This window comes from Scylla paramamosain, chromosome 20 (genome assembly GCF_035594125.1).
Source record: "Scylla paramamosain isolate STU-SP2022 chromosome 20, ASM3559412v1, whole genome shotgun sequence".
Classification (NCBI taxonomy): domain Eukaryota; kingdom Metazoa; phylum Arthropoda; class Malacostraca; order Decapoda; family Portunidae; genus Scylla; species Scylla paramamosain.
In genome coordinates this window covers 20,932,151-20,954,567 of record NC_087170.1, presented here as the reverse complement: position 1 = coordinate 20,954,567, position 22,417 = coordinate 20,932,151, and the positions used below count along the sequence as shown (strand labels likewise).

The 22,417-nt window shown below is 42.0% G+C and overlaps 1 protein-coding gene and 1 pseudogene across 6 annotated transcripts in view; one reads left to right on the top strand and one right to left on the bottom strand.

The window, feature by feature from the left end:
* LOC135110613 (uncharacterized) overlaps positions 1-22,417 on the bottom strand; it is a 169,109-nt gene that overhangs the window by 97,497 nt on the left and 49,195 nt on the right. For 5 of the 6 annotated variants that reach the window (XR_010273333.1, XR_010273334.1, XR_010273332.1 and 2 more), the window contains exon 3: positions 7,018-7,144. The exons of the other annotated variant lie outside the window; for it this stretch is intronic. The gene's annotated coding sequence lies outside the window, so the exon portion shown is untranslated. The remainder of the gene's footprint in view (positions 1-7,017; positions 7,145-22,417) is intronic. 6 annotated transcript variants of the gene reach the window in all.
* The window catches only part of LOC135110607 (dipeptidase 1-like), a 46,199-nt pseudogene that overhangs the window by 2,709 nt on the left and 21,073 nt on the right, over positions 1-22,417 (top strand).

Here is a 22,417-nt window from a genome sequence, read left to right as displayed (position 1 = left end):
TATTTCTTCCCCTTCCCCTCAGACACTTGTTCTATAATAGGGGCCTCGTCCGCCCTGCATGCAGTACGACTCTCCTGCATGTCAAGCGCTGCGCAAACACTGCGTCTGAAAAGGAAAAAATATTCATCCCATCCGTTCTTCAACTAGAGTCTCGCAGTCCATCGCAACAGCTTCCCATGCAACTTCTTGAGACTATTTCCATTGACGCCATTCCTTTATCATTTCTATGAGTAAGATCTGGAAATGCCTGGTTTTATTTGTACTCTCTCTCTCTCTCTCTCTCTCTCTCTCTCTCTCTCTCTCTCTCTCTCTCTCTCTCTCTCTCTCTCTCTCTCTCTCTCTCTCTCTCTCTCTCTCTCTCTCTCTCTCTCTCTCTCTCTCTCTCTCTCTCTCTCTCTCTCTCTCTCTCTCTCTCTCTCTCTCTCTCTCTCTCTCTCTCTCTCTCTCTCTCTCTCTCTCTCTCTCTCTCTCTCTCTCTCTCTCTCTCTCTCTCTCTCTCTCTCTCTCTCTCTCTCTCTCTCTCTCTCTCTCTCTCTCTCTCTCTCTCTCTCTCTCTCTCTCTCTCTCTCTCTCTCTCTCTCTCTCTCTCTCTCTCTCTCTCTCTCTCTCTCTCTCTCTCTCTCTCTCTCTCTCTCTCTCTCTCTCTCTCTCTCTCTCTCTCTCTCTCTCTCTCTCTCTCTCTCTCTCTCTCTCTCTCTCTCTCTCTCTCTCTCTCTCTCTCTCTCTCTCTCTCTCTCTCTCTCTCTCTCTCTCTCTCTCTCTCTCTCTCTCTCTCTCTCTCTCTCTCTCTCTCTCTCTCTCTCTCTCTCTCTCTCTCGTAGTGTTAACAGGCATGGGGACAAAGGTATCCACCATCAGTCATTCATATGAATAGCAAACAATATGGCGGCAAGGGATGAGTCTTGGGAGACTTCATTAAGGACGAGATTGTCAAGATTCCTATTCTTTGTACCCACTTGCTTAATAACACCTGGTGGAAGAAGCCCTTACAAAAATTACCATTAAGATATCTATTAATTAATCATTTTTGAGAGCATTGTCAAACATGCATTGAGCCCAGGTGAATTTTTTGCAACAAAATATTCCGCAACATTAGTATCTGAAAAATGAATAAATTTATGTGTATTTAGAGAGAATACGTCGTATCTGATTAACCATGAATATATAATTATAACACACACACTAACACCAGCACATACTAAAGGCATTCCCTAGGCGAGGACAGGTCAGGCAAACATGCGTGAACGCTGCTCATTAAATGCTCCTTTACATCGAAAAATGACTCACTTTAGTTTCCCTGCCTCAGTTAGTCTCACGCCCTCTCACTCCCACAGCAAGACCAGTGCACCCAACAGTCACAACACGCCTGGGTTTATGGCAACACTAAGCACACGGACCTAAGTGAACGTTTTACCATATTACTTCCAGGCCACCCGAGCCACGGTCAGAGTCATTATCACTATCGATTGCCAGACTCAATGTAACAAACCATAAGATCAACAAATAGCCTGAAAATTAAACAAAAATCTTCTTTTCCATTTCAGTTTTATGGGGACGGCAAATTTAGTGGGTTTTTTCCCCAATATTTAGTATCCTTGACGGGTCTCTTTCACAGGTAAAGGAAAAGGGGAGAAGGGTCAATAAATCATATGAGTGGTTGTTGCCCTCCAGCCAGAGACCCAAGGTAGTCTCCCTGAATTGTAACACTGTTAGTAAAGAACATTTTTGTTGGATCATTTTCATATAATAATGTCTAGAGGTCGAAGAACGATTAAGAATTTCAGAAAGACGTCTACGAACCGAGGACTTCGGAATGAAAGTTGTCATCTCAAAGCATTCAGGCGTCACTCACTGTTAGAGTAAGGCAATACAGACACACCACACAGGCCTACACTATCTTCTCTCCTTTCCACGTCACCTGAGCTATATAAGGTAACAGGAAGTCATAGCGGTCAAGTATTAGGTCAGCCCAAGTCGTGGCCCTGACTTAGAAACCCTAGGGATGGAAGGGAGTCTGGGCACGTTCAGGTGGTGCGTGTGCTTCCCTTAAGCCAGATGGTTCCTCGGCCACCACCTGGGACATTCGTGTGTGTGTGTGTGTGTGTGTGTGTGTGTGTGTGTGTGTGTGTGTGTGTGTGTGTGTGTGTGTGGGTCGCTTGGTGGCTGGGTGTGTTTTAGCCCACATTTTTTTATTTGCTTCCATTCCTGCTCATTTTCCGCGGTCTCTCTTCTTTATATTACCACCATCCACCTTCTGTCCACCTGAGAAAAATCGTGCACAAAATTTTCCCTCAGTCAAAAGATAAAGAAAAAGCTTATTTCCGCACGCTTCAAGAAGACCACGGCCAGTCTATTTTCTCTTCCTTAAAAAAAAAAAAAAAAAAAAAAGACAGAAGGAAAATGGACACTTCTTGACACGGGAACATAAAGAATGACTTTCGTAAAATCCTTCAAGACTAAGAGATCCAAGCAGAAAAAATCCACACTCGAGCTGAACCATTCTTGAATAGGAACGTGGAGGTCAGGGGATCAGAAGAAGTGCTAATATTTAAGAGTAAACGTGACAGCAGAAGTAGTGAAGAGGAGAGTAAGGAAGGTTGGACAGAGGAAGAGGAGGAAGAGGAGGAGAAGGAAGTGGAGAACAAGAAAAGGGAGGAAAGGGGCAGCATCAAAGATCAAAGGTCAAACACAGTCATAGTCCTTGCAATAGAGGAAATCCATCGTGATGACTCCGTTCTTGAAATTGACCGCAAACATCCAACGCTGATTAAATACTTTTCTCCCTCTCCAAATGGCAAGCGAGGAAAAAAATAGTGCAGGAAGAGGAAGAGTGGAATGAGGATTGCAAGAGACAGGAGGAGGAGGAGGAGGAGGAGGAGGAGGGACAAGAAGTGGAGGAGATGAAGGGGGAGGCGGAGGAAGAAGTGGTGGTGGTGAAGGTGGTACAGAATGAAAATAAAGACGACCAAAAAGAAAATTGAGAGAGAGAGAGAGAGAGAGAGAGAGAGAGAGAGAGAGAGAGAGAGAGAGAGAGAGAGAGAGAGAGAGAGAGAGAGAGAGAGAGAGAGAGAGAAAGGAAACAAGCAGGACATGATTATGAAGAAGGGAGACATCTGAAGGAAATAAAGCTACGAAACACAAATAGAAAGACAGAAAGAGAATAAATATAAGACACAACAATAAACAAAGAATGGAACAACAACAACAACAACAGCAGCAGAAAGAGACAAAAAAAAAAAGAAAGAAAACTAATTGCCCAACTGTGTAATGATCCCATTCCACTGAGATACTCACCGCAAACCAGTTAGTTCCTCGATTCCAAAGAGATTGCTTGCCAGCGCCGCCAATATATCGGACCCAGTAACCAAGCACAGCCATAACGAACCTACTATTCTCTGGAGTAGGAAGAGGAAGGGCAACGTGAAGGATAAGGGGATAACTAGATAAGATAGGAATTCGAGATGTCATGATAGAGAGAGAGAGAGAGAGAGAGAGAGAGAGAGAGAGAGAGAGAGAGAGAGAGAGAGAGAGAGAGAGAGAGAGAGAGAATAGCAAAGGGAAGTGCGCTTATATTGGCTTTGATTTTCAAGTGTTGCAGTGATGAGCTGATGTGTACGTGTGTGCCTGCGAGCGTCTCTCTCTCTCTCTCTCTCTCTCTCTCTCTCTCTCTCTCTCTCTCTCTCTCTCTCTCTCTCTCTCTCTCTCTCTCTCTCTCTCTCTCTCTCTCTCTCTCTCTCTCTCTCTCTCTCTCTCTCTCTCTCTCTCTCTCTCTCTCTCTCTCTCTCTCTCTCTCTCTCTCTCTCTCTCTCTCTCTCTCTCTCTCTCTCTCTCTCTCTCTCTCTCTCTCTCTCTCTCTCTCTCTCTCTCTCTCTCTCTCTCTCTCTCTCTCTCTCTCTCTCTCTCTCTCTCTCTCTCTCTCTCTCTCTCTCTCTCTCTCTCTCTCTCTCTCTCTCTCTCTCTCTCTCTCTCTCTCTTACCAACAGGGAAACCAGCCTCCTATATCCTTAGTGTCGCAAGCTTGCAACCTGTATGTGTGTATGTGTGTGTGTGTGTGTGTGTGTGTGTGTGTGTGTGTGTGTGTGTAAATGCGCAGGTAGGTTAGAATTTGGAGGAAGGCGAGTATGTTTGCCCTGAATGTGTTCAGTGAATGTCTGCCCCTGGTGTCTCTTCCTCTCACACACACACACACACACACACACACACACACACACGACAGAGAGAGGGAGAGAGAGAAAGAGAGAGAGATAGAGAAACGCTTCCATCCACACATACACCAACGCATCACCACAACACCTGAAGATCAAAGGGAATAAATTACTTCCCCTTTGTCCCTTGAGATCTTGTAGTAAGCTCTGCCTGGAAGGATACAGCCAGCGGTTATGAATCTAGCACGTGATCTTCAAGACTATGGCAGGGCTGTGGTGAATTAGAAGCACTGACATTCATATCCAGCAACCATTCATGCGTGCACACCCATCTACCACACACACACACACACATACATGCACATATACACACAAACATTCAGAGATCGCAGACAGGTCAAAATATTCAATCTGTTATGGAAACACGCTAAAATTTCTCTTCTTTTCTTATTTTTTTTTTCAGAGCCTGTTAAATTTCTCCTTGTCCACAGTTCCTCCCTGCTCTCTTCACCTTTATCCTACTCCTCCTCATTTTCTCACTACAACTATTCTTGTTCCAGGTCCATCATTTTTTTTTTTTTTTTTTACTTTTCTACGTTTTCTTCACAAATTTCCTTCACCTTTCTCTTCATCCTCCTCATCCTCATTCTCTCACAGCCGCTGTTCTTGAATCATTCACTGCGGCTGTGGGCGAACATGACGGGAACATGAATATAAGCCGGACAGAGCGATTCCTGGACCATTCTTCATTTCAATACACTTTTGCTGGGTTTCAGGAGAGCATTCAGGGCTCAGGGATGGACAAAGAAGCAGCCAGTCAGGACGTCTAGAGCACAGTGAGCGACGGGGCGGTAAAGCACTGGGAGATCAAGAAGGAAAGGGAAACACGGCGCTGGGTAGGAGACAGAAAGTAAATGGGAAGAAACGAAAAAAAAAAAAGAAAAGATAGAAACAACATTTGGATCTCGGACGAGCGGCCGTTTCGTTCGTCAACTTTATTTTGGTTCGTTTGCTTCTCTGAATGGTTCCATGTACGTCAGTGAACCCTGTGTAGGTTTGTGATTTCTGTGGGTGTTTCTATTTGCGTGTCTGTGTGTCTGTGTGTCTGTGTGTGTGTGTGTGTGTGTGTGTGTGTGTGTGTGTGTGTGTGTGTGTGTGTGTGTGTTTCATTATACCTTCAACTGTTCATCCGTCAAAAAATTATCACATTACTATTATTTCATTTGTTTCTACCCCCCTCTCTCTCTCTCTCTCTCTCTCTCTCTCTCTCTCTCTCTCTCTCTCTCTCTCTCTCTCTCTCTCTCTCTCTCTCGTTCTCCGCACACCAAAATGGAAAACAGCCGCTTTAAATGGCTCACGACTCTCTCATTTCTTTACGTACACGTCTTGTAAGAGGGAAGAAGGTACAAGAATAGGCGGCCATTCTCTTCCCGGGGCACCATGGGAGAAAAGACGAAGAGAAGAGAAATGGGAAAGAGAAAAAGAGTGAGGATAAAAGCAAGGAAGATAGAAGCAAGGGCAAACAAAGAGAAAAGAAAGGAGGAACAGGAGAATGAGGACCAAAACAAAGGGAGAAGGATATTGAATATATGAAGAATACAGAAGGAAAAGTACAAGCAGACCAGAATGTGATGGGTGATAACGAAGATATGAAGAATGAAGGGAAGATGAAGAAGGAAAATGAGAAAGGGGAAGAGAAGAAAGATGTATAGGAGGAAGAGGAACTGAAGGAGCGAGAGAAGAAGAGGCAGGGGCAGGAGAACGAAAAAAGGGAAATGGAGTCAAGGAAAGAGAATGAAGAGAAGAAAAAGACGAAGAAGAGAAGGTGAAGAAAGAAACACGTGTGGAGAATTTCTTAATCTATTCATTGCCACTACTACTACTACTACTACTACTACTACTACAACTACTATCACCACCACCAGTAACAAAAGCAGCCCTCCACCTGCATATCGCTGGTGGTGGTGCTGGTGGGAGGCGAGTTACGGCAACACATGCCCTCCCACATTAGTAAAGCTCTATTTACTTGACACAGACCATCACATGCAAGCATTAAACTCACAAATACATCACACACACACACACACACACACACACACACACTCTCTCTCTCTCTGACAGTATGGTTTGCTGATTGGTCACAGAAAAAGAAGAGAGAGAGAGAAAAAAAAAAGAGAGAAGAGGGAGAGAAGGTGGTCACAGAAAAGAAGAGAGAGAGAGAGAGAGAGAGAAAAAAAAAAAAAGAGAGAAGAGGGAGAGAAGGAAAGAGACCTGCACCTGAACACTGGGGAAGCAAGGTAAAGGTGGAGGAACGTAATAAAGGGGATGGGAAGGCTTTTGAAATAGGTTGTGTAATTAACAGAGAGAATTCATTGATCAACATTATTCTGAAGGTGCAGCAGTGAGGTTGCAATATTACGGCAAGAATAGCTGGCAGAAAAAAAGAAAAAAAAAGACATTCACCAAGAAACCGGAATAAAGGTGACAACTAAAAGGTAAAAGAAGAAAAAGAAAGCTGGAGACTAAAATTAAAGCAAAGAATAGCGAGGAAGAAACAGGAAATGGAGTATAAGTGACGGTAGGACATAAAAAGGTTGAGTTAAAAGTGACACATTCAAGAGGCACAAAACATGAAAACGGGCGCAGACAGAGAGAGAGAGAAAATGTATAAAGTTGCAATGAGGTGACGCTTGACTGCTGAAGGAGAAGAGAAAGGAGAGAAGGGAAGAATGTCACTGAAGAGAGAAGAATTTGAAATAAAGAATGAAGAGATTAAAAGAGAGAGAGAGAGAGAGAGAGAGAGAGAGAGAGAGAGAGAGAGAGAGAGAGAGAGAGAGAGAGAGAGAGATTGAAGAGCAGCAGACTGTCCTACCTTAGAGATCAGCCTCCTTGTGAACCCTGATGCAAATCCAGCATTATGAGGAACAGCGGATGTCGTCAGCTTTTGCAACACAGCAGGACCTCAACCAATCAGAATCGAGTGCAGGCATCCACGAAACCTGTAATTGGGAGCGCAAATCAAAGTGCAATGCAAGCCTAGGGTTCTCATTAGCTGCCCCTCCGAGTAATTATCTCAAAAAATACGTTTGTTTAGATTGAAATTTAACACATGGGAGACACTCACGTCTGACCGTACGTATATAGACCAACACACACACACACACACACACACAGGGAATGAACTGGAAGTGAACAAACGTATACATCTTGATGACTGGATTTAGGAAGTCGTTTGATGTCTCAGAGGCGCGGCACGGGCAGGTTAATCAACTCAGGTGCGAGCAAGAACAACATCACTACCAAAATAAGGACCAACAAAGACCACGACCAACACCAGAGGAAAAGCAATACTCCTGCAATTGTTACAAGACTAAATTACAATACTGTGATAGGAAGGACTTGTAGTGTAACACGGACACACACACACACACACACACTATTGTACCAACTTTCTCACTCGCATCAATCAAGACTAAACTTCCCCTGAAAGACATCCCATGCTTTACACATCACCTGCGGATCACAATCCATCTTTCCGTTCATACCTTACGCTAATGATTCTTCTACTGCTCCGCTTGTACGTGACCACAGTGTTTATAATGACTCAGGTGAAGGAAAACACGCTTTCTCCTTCGTCAGTAGTCTATGGTCACGTTTAACAGCCAGAGAGTTTCGAATATAAAAAAAATAAGAACTGCGTTAGTGTTACGTGAGTCATTTATCATTTGTACTTTAGATGTACAGTAATTGATTTATTTCCGCGTTTGTTCAAGTTTCATGGTGGGTGGGTGTGTGTGTGTGTGTGTGGTGTGTGTGTGTGTGTGTGATAAAAGGGAGAAACAAACAAGCCAGAATTTGAGCATAGCAGAGGTAATTTACTTATTACGTATACTGTATGCACTTAGGAATTTACAAACTTCGTTATTACTGTTTTCCTCGATTCTTCAAACACACACACACACACACACACACACAAGCGATATATGTACCACCACCACCACTACCACCACCACCACGACTACCGTTCACTTACTGCCCTTCCTGCTGATATGTAGTGGAGATAGACTTTGAAACCAGATACACGTACGAGTGCCCGCTGGAACACGCCTTGCTAGCGGACTGAGGGAAACAGATGTCTGAGGGGATGAGATGGAGGAAGCAGAGGAGGACGAGGAGGGATAGGATGAGATGGAGGAAGATGAGGAGGATGAGAAGGGATAGGATGAGAAAGAGGAGAATATAGAGAACCAAGAGGAAGAGGAGAAGCAGGAGGAGGAGGAGGAGGAGGAGGAGGAGGAGGAGAAGGAGGAGAAGGAGAAGGAGGAGAAGGGATACGATGAGGAGGACGAAGACCAAGAAGACCAAGACGAGCAGGAAGAGGAAGAGGAGGAGGACGAGGAGGAAGAGAAAGGAACAGTAGAAGAAAAGAAGAAAAAGGTATAAAAAGAAGAAAGACGGAAAAAAAAGAAAAAAAAAGAAAAGAAAAAAAATGAAAGAAGATAAAAGAAGGAGAGAGAGAGAGAGAATGAGGCAGTAAATAGAAAAAAAATAAACGAAGAAAAGAGGAGGAGGAGAAAATGCAGGAGGGCACGCTGGTAACCTCTCCTCGCCTCAGAGTAATTTTAATAAGTGCAGGGCGTCTTGGCCTCTGCACGTGAAAGTTGTTAGTGTCAGTAAGGATTCTGCGGACGCTTCTCTTAAATGGCCGCCCTCGCTCACTGTGACCCACCAACTGAATGCCACTCTCTCTTTTAAGTATCAATAACCCCTTCCTCTCCCTCTCTCTCTCTCCCTCCCTGGTTCTTGGATTATATGATGGGAAGCAGACATGAAAAGGCGAGACTGATGGATGTAAATGTAATAATGAAAGTAACGCTAAGGAAACTTCTCCCGGTGAATGAGCTCTTGATAAGGTTATAAACGCGTTACGGGAAGCGAGAAGTGAGCAGGGAGTGTGAAGGTTAGACGTGGAGCGAGCGGCGTGAGGCGGTGAAATGTGAGAGGAAACTGAAGAGTAATATAGACAGTGCCTGAGAGACCAACCTTTGATAATGTAAAGGAAGTGTTGAGCATTAATTAAAAAGCGGCGGTGGATAAGTGAAATATAAGAGTAATGAGCGATAAAAAAAAAAAGATGAAACGTTTATCAGGAGAATCTATGGAGGCGGGTTTACAAAAATGATTTATACTGCATTGCCCGCATTGCACATTACTTCGGTACATAATATCGGTTCAGAGCGAGGCGGCCCAGTCTAGGCGACCTTGTGGACGAATGGACAAAATTCCTGCCACGCCGCCGCCCCGCTACACCAATGATAAATGCGACCGCCACTTTAGACTGGACACAAAAAAGTAAATGAACGATGGCAGTGTAGTGACAAACATGTTCAAAGTAAGACCCAGGTGGATGGATTGTGTGATGCGCCTGTGTCTGAAAATTTATACTGGTGAATGAAGAAAGGGAGTTTGGGTGTACGAGGAAATAACGCCCCTTTGTGTGTGTGTGTGTGTGTGTGTGTGTGTGTGTGTGTAAGATAAGATGATAACATAACAGAAATAAAAAAAATTGGCAGATGAGAGAAACTGGTAAAAAAAAGAATGAAGGGCCAGGACGGTCTAATGGGAGAGAGAGAGAGAGAGGTCAGTCAGTAGAAGGAAGATGTCAGTGGTAGGTGCAGGAAGTGGATGGTAAAGAAAGGGTAACATCGAGGAATAAAAGAAGGGGAAAGTTGAAGGAAATACTAATATTATTTCTATACAGGGCCTGCCACGTGTAGGGCTACTGGCTCCCTGCTGCTTACTTTACGTTTTTAATTACTAATGTTCTTAATTGTAAGGTGAGGCAATGGTGAAGATAAACACGCGAAAACTGAAGTGGTGGAGGGAGTAAAGGTGAGGCAGTGGAGTGAGAGAGAGAGAGAGAGAGAGAGAGAGAGAGAGAGAGAGAGAGAGAGAGAGAGAGAGAGAGAGAGAGAGAGAGAGAGAGAGAGAGAGAGAGAGAGAATGGCAGTTTAGGTTGCAGAGAAGTTTTTATTCTTTCCACTCCTTTACTGTCCTCTCTCTCTCTCTCTCTCTCTCTCTCTCTCTCTCTCTCTCTCTCTCTCTCTCTCTCTCTCTCTCTCTCTCTCTCTCTCTCTCTCGTTTCCTCCCCTCTTATCTCTCACCATCCCTTCGGTTCTATCTCCACGCCCCCTATGCTCCAGTTTACTCTTTTTGGTTCATCATTTTGCTGTTCACACACTTGATTGAAATTCACTGTATACTTTCAAGGGTTGTTTAAAATGTGTCACTGATCGATAACTATAGGAAATTTATTGCAACACCATGAAACGAGAGACATTCAGGTATATGTGGCGGCGATGTGATGTGAAAAATGGTCTTCAGTGTTATGTGAATTTCATTTAAGATGTGATGATAACTTGTAAGAAATGGATTCACTACTATAATAATTTTTCTATGATGCTCTTGAATATGAAGGTTTTTTTTTTTTTTTTGACAATATTTTAGTTGTATTTAGTTTAATAGCTCCACTTCGAAACAGTACTGGATGACATCTATAGTAGTATATTTGTTGTTGTTGTTGTTGTTGTTTTGATTAACATTGCATATTTTATCAATGTTGTAAAAGTGTCTCCCAATTACATAAGAAATGTACACAAATATGGACAAAATACAAATATACATTCAGTCTATTGAATTACCATTGCCATGAACGTAATTCCACACACACACAGCCCAACATTTACACAGTTATGGAGCCTACTTATAACCTTTACGGCTGATCAACTCCAATACTCCTGCTCTCAAAAAATGCCAAGTATGTAAGTGAAATATTATCAGCAAACAGACCACCCGCCCTACAACACACACTTATGACGCTATAAAACAAAACCACTGTGAATTAACTTCCTTATTATTAACGATGATGCAGCATCCCGCTTCATTTCAACTATGTAATTAAAAGTAATATATCTCACATCATTCTTTACATTCAAAAGCACTCGTAATTAATTATACCGTCATAATGTTTTTAATAATGTAGTTACCATCAAATGAGGCCGCATGGCTTTGAAACAGGTATTATTATGAAGATACAAGGCATATGTCTGTCTTTCTGTCTGTGTGTGTCATGCAGGCAGAGGTTTGGGTTGCTGAGGTTTGGGTTCCAGTCACAGTAGTCATACGTGTTTGTTTGTCCACTTCCATAATTTGGTCGTAAATCATTATTACCCATAATACCAAACAAGAAGGCGGGTTGTAGGTGGCAGCGTGTGTACGATCTTTTTATTTCCCTATTTTTTGTATTAAACGTATCCCAACTTTAATCACGGTATCTTTAAAGTGTCATCAACTGAAAGAAGTAGCAGTGTCTGAAGTCCTCACCCTGAGAGTCTATTGATTTTTTCTTCCAGCGCGAGTGTGCAGTGATCTGGCGGACCGCTTTGAGGACACTGCTGGAGACACTGAACTCACTCTTGGGATGTCATTTAACCACTGGACACCCATGAATAACGTTTCAATCGTTAGAAATAAGTAGGTAAATAAAAAGTAGATAAGGAAGCAAGTAGACTGCAAAGGGCCAGCTGACCGATACAAAGCAGCTTCTGGACACTTTAAAATCTACCCTCTGCCATCACAATCCTGGCTATTCTCCCTGCAATACGTGACCGTTCTACTCTGCCCGGTTTAATCATCCTGCTTTGATGTCGTCAGCAAATTTACTGATGACGCGTCTTATCTCAAAATTGAAATCGTTGAAGCGGACTATGGAACGTAAAATGACAAACAAATACCAGAGAAACCAATTTCCACCCCCCCCAAATTTTGATTCTTTCAATTTACTACTTTTTTTTTTTCCGTGCAAGTAACACGCTTTAACCAATATCATGTCATGTCGTGTCGCACCACACCAGTATTTTTGTCAGATGGACACACCCTTACGGCCTTTAAAGTCCTCTCCATCCCGCGGCCCCGATCCTATCCAGACCCACCACGGCAGTTCCATCCCACTCCGAAATCTATTGCCAGGGACTTAATCTCTTTAATCCCAATCCTGCCCCTCGTGAACCACATCCTGCATGAGGGATTGTGCAGCGGATGTTACCTCCCTTGGATAATATCAAGTTTACTGACTCTCTGTTTTACTAATCGATGTTTTGGGAAGCTGCACAACACACACACACACACACACACACACACAATCGTCTATTCGTGGTCGCAGTGGTATGGAAGCGTTATCTTATTCAAGTGACGATAACACGCTTGCTTTTTATGATGTTTTTTTGTGCGAGACTTTCGTTGTCAAGCGTTATTCTTATCTGAGTGGATATTTACACGCAAGAGAGAGAGAGAGAGAGAGAGAGAGAGAGAGAGAGAGAGAGAGAGAGAGAGAGAGAGAGAGAGAGAGAGAGTCGTTCTTTTTATTTATTTATACTTAAACTTTTCCTTTTCTCTTCCTTTACTGTTATTGCAACACTCTATGAGGTTCAATGCCCACTTGGCGCCTTTAGGTTCCAATTTCACTCTCTCCCTCCCTTACTTTGCACCTGTTTTTTCTTCTCTTGGATGATGTTTTGCCGAATACGAAAAATATTAAACGATTATTGCAGAAAAAAAGAAAAAAATGGAAATGAGACGCGGATCAGTGAGTCATGTAAGGAAAACGCAAAGGAAAATACTTACAAGTCACATTGCACATATAGCAAAAGAAATAACACTGAAATTATAAGGAAAAAAAATGGAGCATGAATTGGTAGTTTTGAGATCTGCACAAAATAAGGGGACGATCAAATATTAAGGAAATGAATCTTGAGTATAAAACGACAACATGGTATTGCTACTGATAGATTTAGATGGGAATGTAATCGAAAATCATAACTTTAGAAATCTATATTAAGGCAAAGTAAGTCAAAGGAAAGAAATAATAGCTAATACCAGAGAGAGAGAGAGAGAGAGAGAGAGAGAGAGAGAGAGAGAGAGAGAGAGAGAGAGAGTTAATGTACTTGACTGAACGGGAATGGAACAGTATTTTGTCTTTCGAAGAATCAAGAAGGACTTAAGGGAAAAGAAATTATGAACGTTGGCGAATTCAGAGGAATAAGAGTGGAGTGGGATTTGAATTAGACGTTGATAAGGTGCAAGTTAGACATTGATGAGGTAAGTATAATCCCGGATAAAGTGAGTGCAACTTACCTGGAGAGAAAAGAGGCTCGATAATGATAGATTTGCGATAAAGGACCGGCCCAGATGATCCCTTGCCGTTCTCCTTCTGGTTATTAGATCAAAGTAGAAAGACGGTGTGTATGTAAGTCCTCTCTCTCTCTCTTTTCTCCACGCCACCGCCTTTTAATTCGTGTGTGCTTCTGCGAGGAATACAATGCGGGGGTGAAACAAGCCAAGAGAGAGACATGAACGGAAGCAACTGTGTATGGAGGAAGGGGAATGGAGTAAAAATGGAAAACGAAAAGTGAGAGAAGAGTAGAGGGAATAAGACAAAGAGAAAGGCGATATAGAAGTCTTAAAAGAATCCAAGTGCAGTAGGGAGCAGACAGGGATTTGTAACTCTACTAATTACCATGAAATGTGGACACTAATGGCGTTCTCTTAAATACCTCTCAGACACGTGTGGTATTCCTACTTTTTGGCAAGGTTTAAAAGTCCTCTCTGTCCGTCTTTCCTTAACCACTAGTCCTCTCTTATTCCCTCAATCTTTCCCCACTGCTCTTATCGTTCCCTCAGCCTCTTCCAGGGAAAATTTCGGACCCCAAGGAAAACAAACTCGATTCACTTCAGTCCATTTCATATTTTTTTTTCTTACTTCCATACTTTCAAATCACTTATTCTGGAAATACTTCTTTTTCATAAACTTTCCTCTTCTCACTTGCCGTCACTCGTCATTCGCTATGCCTCTCGCCTTCTATATTTCGTAGGCTTTGTTTTCCTTCACTTCTCGCATTCCAGTCTCCTTCATTGTGCCTTTCCTTAAATTCCTCTTTCTTGACTTTCTACACTCAATTCCTCGCACCTGATCAATATTTCTCTTTCATCGTATCGCGCTTATCTTTTCATCACATATTGTCAACTTTTCTGTTCCCTTAAGCTACCACTCTGTTCTTTCACTAACGTCCTGCTAATTTCTCTCATTTTATGCTTCTTTTTCCTTCCCTAGCCTTCAAATATAGTACTGTTCTCTCTGCGCTACGCTTCTCATTACTTTACATATACCCAAGTCTTCTCTTTCTTAATTAAGCCACCATCCATTTTTTTCCAGCAACTTTCTGCCAATTTCCCGCAATCTTATCTCCTTTTTCTTTCCTGGCATTCGAGTATACTCCCGTTTTCTTTATACCATCTTTCCATAATTTTACCTCCACCGTCTCCCAGATTTCCTTCCCTCTCTTGTCTGGCTCCCGTTCACCTGCACAGCCCCTTATCCTGTAACACTCCGAGTCTCCCTCCTCCCCCGTGATCGCTTCCTGGCCGTCAGATGGTCCTTAATCGCTTCTAATACCTTTATGATTCCCTCTCCCTGTCTCCCCGGGATCGCCTTTGAGTCACCCCGCTAAGACTGTGACCTACGTATGTGTGCTGAGGATTGCTGAGATTCATTCCTTGACTACATAACCATCAAGTCTCTCTCTCTCTTTCTCTCTCTCTCTCTCTCTCTGGTTCAAACTGAAAATCTGCATATAAAATTGGAAAAAATGTATTTCACACTGATTTTTATTAGAAAAAAAACACTAAAAAGTGACTAATTCACATACCAAAATAAGAAAAAGAAGAAAGGAAGGAAAGAGAAAAACGAAAGAGAGAAAAGATCGAAGACAGAAAGGAAGGAAGGAATGAAGGAGAAATAAAAGAAAAAGAAAGAAACGACAAGAAGAAAGAGAAGTGTTTATCACTAGTATCTGATAAATCTAGAACAAGTGAAATGAGGAATCTGAAGGAAAGAGTCGTGAAGAAAGAGAAATATATAGATATAAACAGATCGACAGCCAAATAGACAGACAGGCAGGGAGACAGAGAGATAGGCACCAAGGGGGAATGGAGAATGTAAAGCCAAAAAAAAAAAAAAAAAAAAAAAATGTTGCGACAAAAAGGCAAAGTGAAAAGGAGGGGACACAAAATACGAAGATGAATAAAAAAAGAAACGAAGCATAAAGAAAAAGAGCAAAGGAGAGAAAAATAAACACAGCAAAGCCCACGAGATGAAATGAAACGAGGCGAGGAGGGATGAACAGAACAGAGAGACGGACGAGGAGAGAAAACATGAGGGGTAGATAAAAGGAGAGGGAAGGAGAGGATAGAAGACGGAGGGATAGGAAAAGACGGGATGAAAAAGATCGTGATGGAAGGAACATCGAAAGCAAATAAATGGCTGAGTTTTAAGAGATCTGTAGCTCTCCCAACCTGTCCTAATGGGAGAGAGAGAGAGAGAGAGAGAGAGAGAGAGAGAGAGAGAGAGAGAGAGAGAAAGTGACATTTTTGGTAACGAAAATAAATTATCCCTGAATTCGTTGCTTGAAAACAAATAAAAAGCAAATAGGGGAAACAGATGGCTTGTGGAATGAATATTTTAAAGACACAGGGGAATACATCAAAAGCACACTCGACTGCACAGAGAAATATTTATATACATGTGGTCATCAGTTTATGGTGATGCATTGTCTAGTTTCTTTCGTTGCATCAAGTTTTCCATAATTTACTGCCACTCAGGCCCTCCATCTCCCCCCCGGACGTGCCAATCTTCCGTGACATTTGCAGCCGTGACTGTAGTATTTCACCTCGCACTCATTGCCCAATACAACCAACAACCCAATATCGATGTCGTCTCCAAATTGGTTTATGTCACTTCACTTCGGAATCCATGTCAGTGATGCGCGTTGATGACACAAGGAAGGCCTGAGCAATAAGGTCAATAGTCCATACCGATCCGTGCAGCATAGATTAATGGTTCTACATATGTTGAAACCCGCCAATATGTATTTCAGTGTGAATGTCCTGAAGTGGCAACCCCCTTTTAAGTTGTCAAAAATTATGTACGATGTATGGTGTTCCCGTATGCTTGTATGCGTGTAACATTCATTATACAAGAGATGAATATTGTGCACAGCGCGATAAATATTCAATTTCGAATTTTGCTGTTGACACTTTGGTTGATTGAATTTGTTGATCTATTATGCATCATTGTTATTGTTGTTGTTTATTATTATTGTTGTTGTTGTTGTTTATTATTATTGTTGTTGTTGTTGTTTATTATTATCATTGTTGTTGTTGTTGTTACTATAATCATCAAAATCATCATTGCTATCATTATCATTAGCCGCACCAGCAGCACCAGCAGCACCAGCAGCAGCACCAGCAACAGCAACAGCAACAGCAGCCGTAGTAGTAGTAGTAGTAGTAGTAGTAGTAGTAGTAGCAGCAATAGCAATCGTAGCAGTAGCATCATCGAATCAGCAATAAAAAGACTGAAGCACACTACACCACACCACACACTCACCACTCACATCCCATATCGCATGCACAACACCACACTGAATCAAACCCTAACCACACGGCCACCAACACACACAACACTGCACCGCACCACTCACGCCACAACACCCCACTGCCCCACACTGTGCACTCATGCATTCCACACAGCTTTGCCACACAACCTACGCTCATTCAACTTTAAGAGTTCCGGATCACATTACACACAGTGGCCACACACTGCCACGCACGTCACACATCATAGCCAAAACAAGTTACGCGTCACAGCAGCCACTGTAACCGAAGTTCAGTAAGTGTCTAACTCTGAAATTATAAAAGAAATTCTCTCTCTCTCTCTCTCTCTCTCTCTCTCTCTCTCTCTCTCTCTCTCTCTCTCTCTCTCTCTCTCTCTCTCTCTCTCTCTCTCTCTCTCTCTCTCTCTCTCTCTCTCTCTCTCTCTCTCTCTCTCTCTCTCTCTCTCTCTCTCTCTCTCTCTCTCTCTCTCTCTCTCTCTCTCTCTCTCTCTCTCTCTCTCTCTCTCTCTCTCTCTCTCTCTCTCTCTCTCTCTCTCTCTCTCTCTCTCTCTCTCTCTCTCTCTCTCTCTCTCTCTCTCTCTCTCTCTCTCTCTCTCTCTCTCTCTCTCTCTCTCTCTCTCTCTCTCTCTCTCTCTCTCTCTCTCTCTCTCTCTCTCTCTCTCGTACACGTTTCCCTACTTTCTGTTATTGTAAAGTGGAAAGAGATGTATGACAAAAAGAAAAGAAAGAAAGAGAAAATGCAGACATATAATGAGCAGGATAGGGAATGGTGCAGCGGACAATTAAGAACTTGTGATTATGTAATTGCACTGAACTTCACCTTAGCTCAGAGTCACGTATCGGAACAAAAGTCTTCCTCTGAAAAGTTAGATCATAAGTAGCCGACAGGAACACCAGGAGAGAGCGAGAGAGAGAGAGAGAGAGAGAGAGAGAGAGAGAGAGAGAGAGAGAGAGAGAGAGAGAGAGAGAGAGAGAGAGAGAGAGAGAGAGAGAGAGAGAGAGAGAGAGAGAGAGAGAGAGAGAGAGAGAGAGAGGCAAGCTGTGACATTAAGAGAAGTCTAAATATATTCAATTATTCCATCTATTTCCAGTGAAGTAGAAGGTAAACTTAATATAGATATGATGTTTAATCAAAATGTGAACGGTAAAAGAGAAAGACGGAGAAGAATGAACAAATTAGAGAGAAAAAAAATGTAAAGGAAAAATATGAAGGGAAAACAGGACAAGGGGAAAGGTAACAAAAAAATTAAACAATAAATCAAATAACACAGTCATAAGAGAATTCTTTTCCGTCTCTCTTTAAAGAACAGCAATTCTGTGACTGAGTGACGAAAATACTTCAATGACTTTAGAATATTTCATTACTTTAATGAAAGGAAAGTGGAGGAAAGGAAGTGAAATTAATTCTACATGGAGCAAGATTTTCTCCTTTTTCTTATAACATTTAGCGTGTGATCTTTAATGTAGTGAAGGCAAATGTTTACCTACAGACGTCTTATTTAAGAGTAATGAGAAGCTTTGTGATGCACGTTATCCTTGTCCATCTACGTGTATCAACATATTTAAATTTACGTGTTATCTTGATATTGAGCAGTTACAGATAAATAAACAAACTTATCAAATACACACACACACGTCACTCAATCACTCTCACTCTCTCTCTCTCTCTCTCTCTCTCTCTCTCTCTCTCTCTCTCTCTCTCTCTCTCTCTCTCTCTCTAAGCAATAATGGATATACTAGCACGACGAGTCAACGAAACGCTAATTACTCTCCTCACCACCTCAGTCACTTTCCCGCTAGTGCCTTTCCATTCACTTCACTAAATTTTGTTGTATATTGTCTAGTAATCCACTTATCTATTTTCCCTCTCCGATCTCTACTAACAGTGGGTGATGAATGGGTACAAAAACCGCCTGGCTGACGAAAAATAGGATCACGATCAAAATAGATGAGAGAGAGAGAGAGAGAGAGAGAGAGAGAGAGAGAGAGAGAGAGAGAGAGAGAGAGAGAGAGAGAGAGAGAGAGAGACATGGTAGAGGAAATGTAAGGTGATACAGGGAACAGGGAGCTAACCAGGTCAGAAAAAAAAAAATGAATTGGAGGGTAGATAAAGAGAACAGGAGGACAGGAAGACGAATCAGGCCAAGAACCGACATGGGGAACAGAGAGAGAGAGAGAGAGAGAGAGAGAGAGAGAGAGAGAGAGAGAGAGAGAGAGAGAGAGAGAGGAAAAAAAAACACTGATAATATAACAAGATATAACAAAGAGAGGAGGAAACACACTGGATGAAGAAAAAAATGGGATTACAAGAATAGAGAAGACATGGAATAGGGTAAGTAGAACAAGAATCAACATAGGAAGAGATAAAATAGGAAAATGTTATAATGAGAATGGAGATGAAAGGAAAGACGAGACGAGAAGTAAAGAGAAGGGAAGTAAAAAAAAAAAGCAGGAGGATTCAGTGATGAGTGATAGAAGAGGCGGTAAAGGGACACGAGTGGCGGTGTGGTGTGGGGCAGGGTCTGACAAGGCAGGGACGGTGATTCTCTTAACGAAGGCAGGAGGAAAAGTATGAAAACAAGATAGGATGAAACAGAAGTCATTCAGCAGCCTTCCCTTGCTTTTCTTTTTACTTTTTTTTCCTTTTTTTACTGATATATTGTTGCCATTAACATATTTTTGTATAGACGAAACATGACTGAGTCGATAGAAAGAGAGGTGAAAAACTGTGGCATTTCTTTCTCTTATTTTTTTATTTATTAATTTACTTATTTTTCCAGCAGTGTCGTAGTCATTAATCTATTTTTGTATAGACGAAGCATGAAGGCGAGCTGGTACAACAAAAGGTACAGAATAATAGCTTCGGTCATGATACCCCCAGCTAATAATTAAAATGGACCATTAAAAATACGCACGTACGTACAGCGCGGTGCATATAAATGAAAGGGAAATAGAATAAATCTCCCAAACGCATTAGTTATTCATCATTGCTGGTGTTATTGCTGCTTCTAGTGGTGAATACGGTAGTGGTGGTGGTGGTGGTTGTGGTGGTGGTGGTGGTGGTGGTGATTCACAGATAAAAAGCAATAGTAAAAGCATTAACAAAACATAGAGAAAAGAATAAATACCAAGTAAACTTTCACAACACAAATACACTGTTCTTGCGCCATATTCCCTCTCCCTCTCTCCCTTTTCCTCTCCTTCTCTCTCTCTCTCTCAAAGACTCACGCGCCTTCAAGTATTAGCATACAGACAGCAGACAGGAACAGCAGCTAACGTGGCCACAAGGGGAAGATACGCTTAAAGGAGTGGCGCCTTGGCTGCTCCACGTATTCTCACGACGCAGACGATGTACCAACCACGCCCCAGGCAAAGCATCGCGCGCGGTACCAACATTTGCACGACATTCAGCGAAGTATCACAACCTCCCCGATATTTCTCCCGTGTTATTCATGTTGTGCTACTAAAACAAAATAAAAAAAATATATATTCATGTAAAAACTATATTAAATGCACGCAGCTGTTCTGTAGTCCGCTATTTATGTGTATTTTTAGTTTTGTTCAGGTGTTTTTTTAGGTGAATGTTTGTTTTTTTTATTTATACTTCTATTTTAAGTGCTTCTGTGTCGCTTGTTACCGCATGTATTGTCAACAAACTGCTGCTCAGGTTAACGGCAATCACTTAACATTAAATATAGTTATGGTGGTAGTATTAGTGGTAGTAATAGTAGTAGTAGTAGTAGTAATAGTAGTAGTAGTAGTAGTAGTATGTAGTAAAGGTAATACAGAAGTACAAAGAAAAAGTTCGCTATCAACACTCGCATTAAACAGCTTTCTATTTTTAGACAAAACTCTTAACAATTGGATGCGTCAGTTGGAAAAAGAAAAAAGAAAAAAGAAAAAAGTTATATGCAGAAAATGACATTGTTATCACACGGGAATGACAAATACATGAGAGAGAGCGATTAAACAAAAAATGCTCTGGGACACGCACACTAACGTCCAGCGGCACAAAACTTTAGCAACATCGAGGATAAAAACTTGTCACAACATAACCTGCGGCCATTGGAACACGCCACATAACACTTCAGTACATCTTGGCAATTACTTCACTACATCTTGACTATTACTTCTTTTCTTTCTTTTTTTTTTATTTCGTTTTCTCTTTTTTTCAGCTTCCTCTTCCTTGTATTTTTTTCATTTTCTTCATTTTCTTTTCTTTTTCTTGCTTCGCCTTCCTTTCTTTCCTCGTCGATTCCTTCCCTTCATCTTTTTTTTTCCCCCCGTTTTTCTTCAATTTATCATAATAATCATCATCATCATCATCGTTGGTCATAATTTTCTTCTTCTTTTCCTCGTTGTCGTCAGTGCAGTCTGAATTGTCATCGTTGCTTTTACTAATATTGTTCTTGTTCTTATTCTTGTTCCGCCTCGCCTCCTCACACTCCTCCTATCCCTTCTTCCTCCACCATATTGTCCTCCTCCTCCTCCTCCTCCTCCTCCCATAACGAACATACACAAAACTCAGTATTCACGGGTAAAACATCCGCCGAACAACCCTTTACTGACATAGCCCTTGTTATATTCACTGATTTGACTTACTTAAATCTGACGGCCCTACATGTTTTTGTTGGGCTGGAGACTGACAATGGATCGGAACATTTCTATAATAACGGCAATAACAATGACGGCAGCGCACTTTAGCCCAGCCAATCGTTACTGTGAATAACTATTGGTGCATTGTGGAAACAGATACTAGAGTCACCTGCGTGTTATTTCAGAGCACTGCAACCATTGAACGCCACGTCTCCCTATCGCTACAAGTCACACCAACACACCACATAATCAGCATTTAAACGAGGAATGACTGTACTACTAGTATCTATCCTCCCTTCCCTTCCCCTCCACTACAAATATCGGCCTAATGCGACACACGTTTGCGCAGTTTATCATACTTCACGATTACGCTCAAAGAAAATGGGACTCTTCATCATGCCGCGGTACGGGAAGGGAGACTCAAAGAAAGCGGAAGAGGAAGTGAATATTTAACGTAAAAGGGGAATGTATAATATTGCCGGGTATTTACATAAAGTCCGAGGGAAGGAAGAGGGTGATCCGCAGCCCCGAGGAGTAAGCGTTATGAGCGGAAGGATGCACTGGGTAAGTTTTTATTCTTCTGCCTGTTTTGTGCTGAGGGGAAATGCGAAAAATGGAGAGAGAGAGAGAGAGAGAGAGAGAGAGAGAGAGAGAGAGAGAGAGAGAGAGAGAGAGAGAGAGACGCATTTGCATTTTAAGACAAAGAGATCAAGATTTAAAAATGGAGAAACGTGATCACTAGTTACTAACGAATGCACAAAACAAAAGCAATACAGGATGCACCAAATGAATGAGTTCCCCTCTTTGCTTCCATTACTGAGGAAGAGAACTTGGACTTTTAACAGAACACCAAACAAACTTCATGAATGCCGTTTTAGCAAAAGATGTTAAAATTTATAGTCGATATTTTTAACTGAAGGACAGTTCATGTAATATTAATGCAGGTGAGCAGGATGGTTAATTGTCACGGAGGAAACGGAAGCAGGTAGGCAGGTAAGCAAGGAAGGATAAACAGAACAAGAAAATGGGAGTATAGATGTGTAAAGAAATCGTGCAATGATAAATTTAAAAAGATTATTCGTGCCAACAAATATTGAGACTTTTCCTCAACGGGTGTGTGCGTGTGTGTGCGTGTGTGTGTGTGTGAGCGAGATAATACTCCGTCAG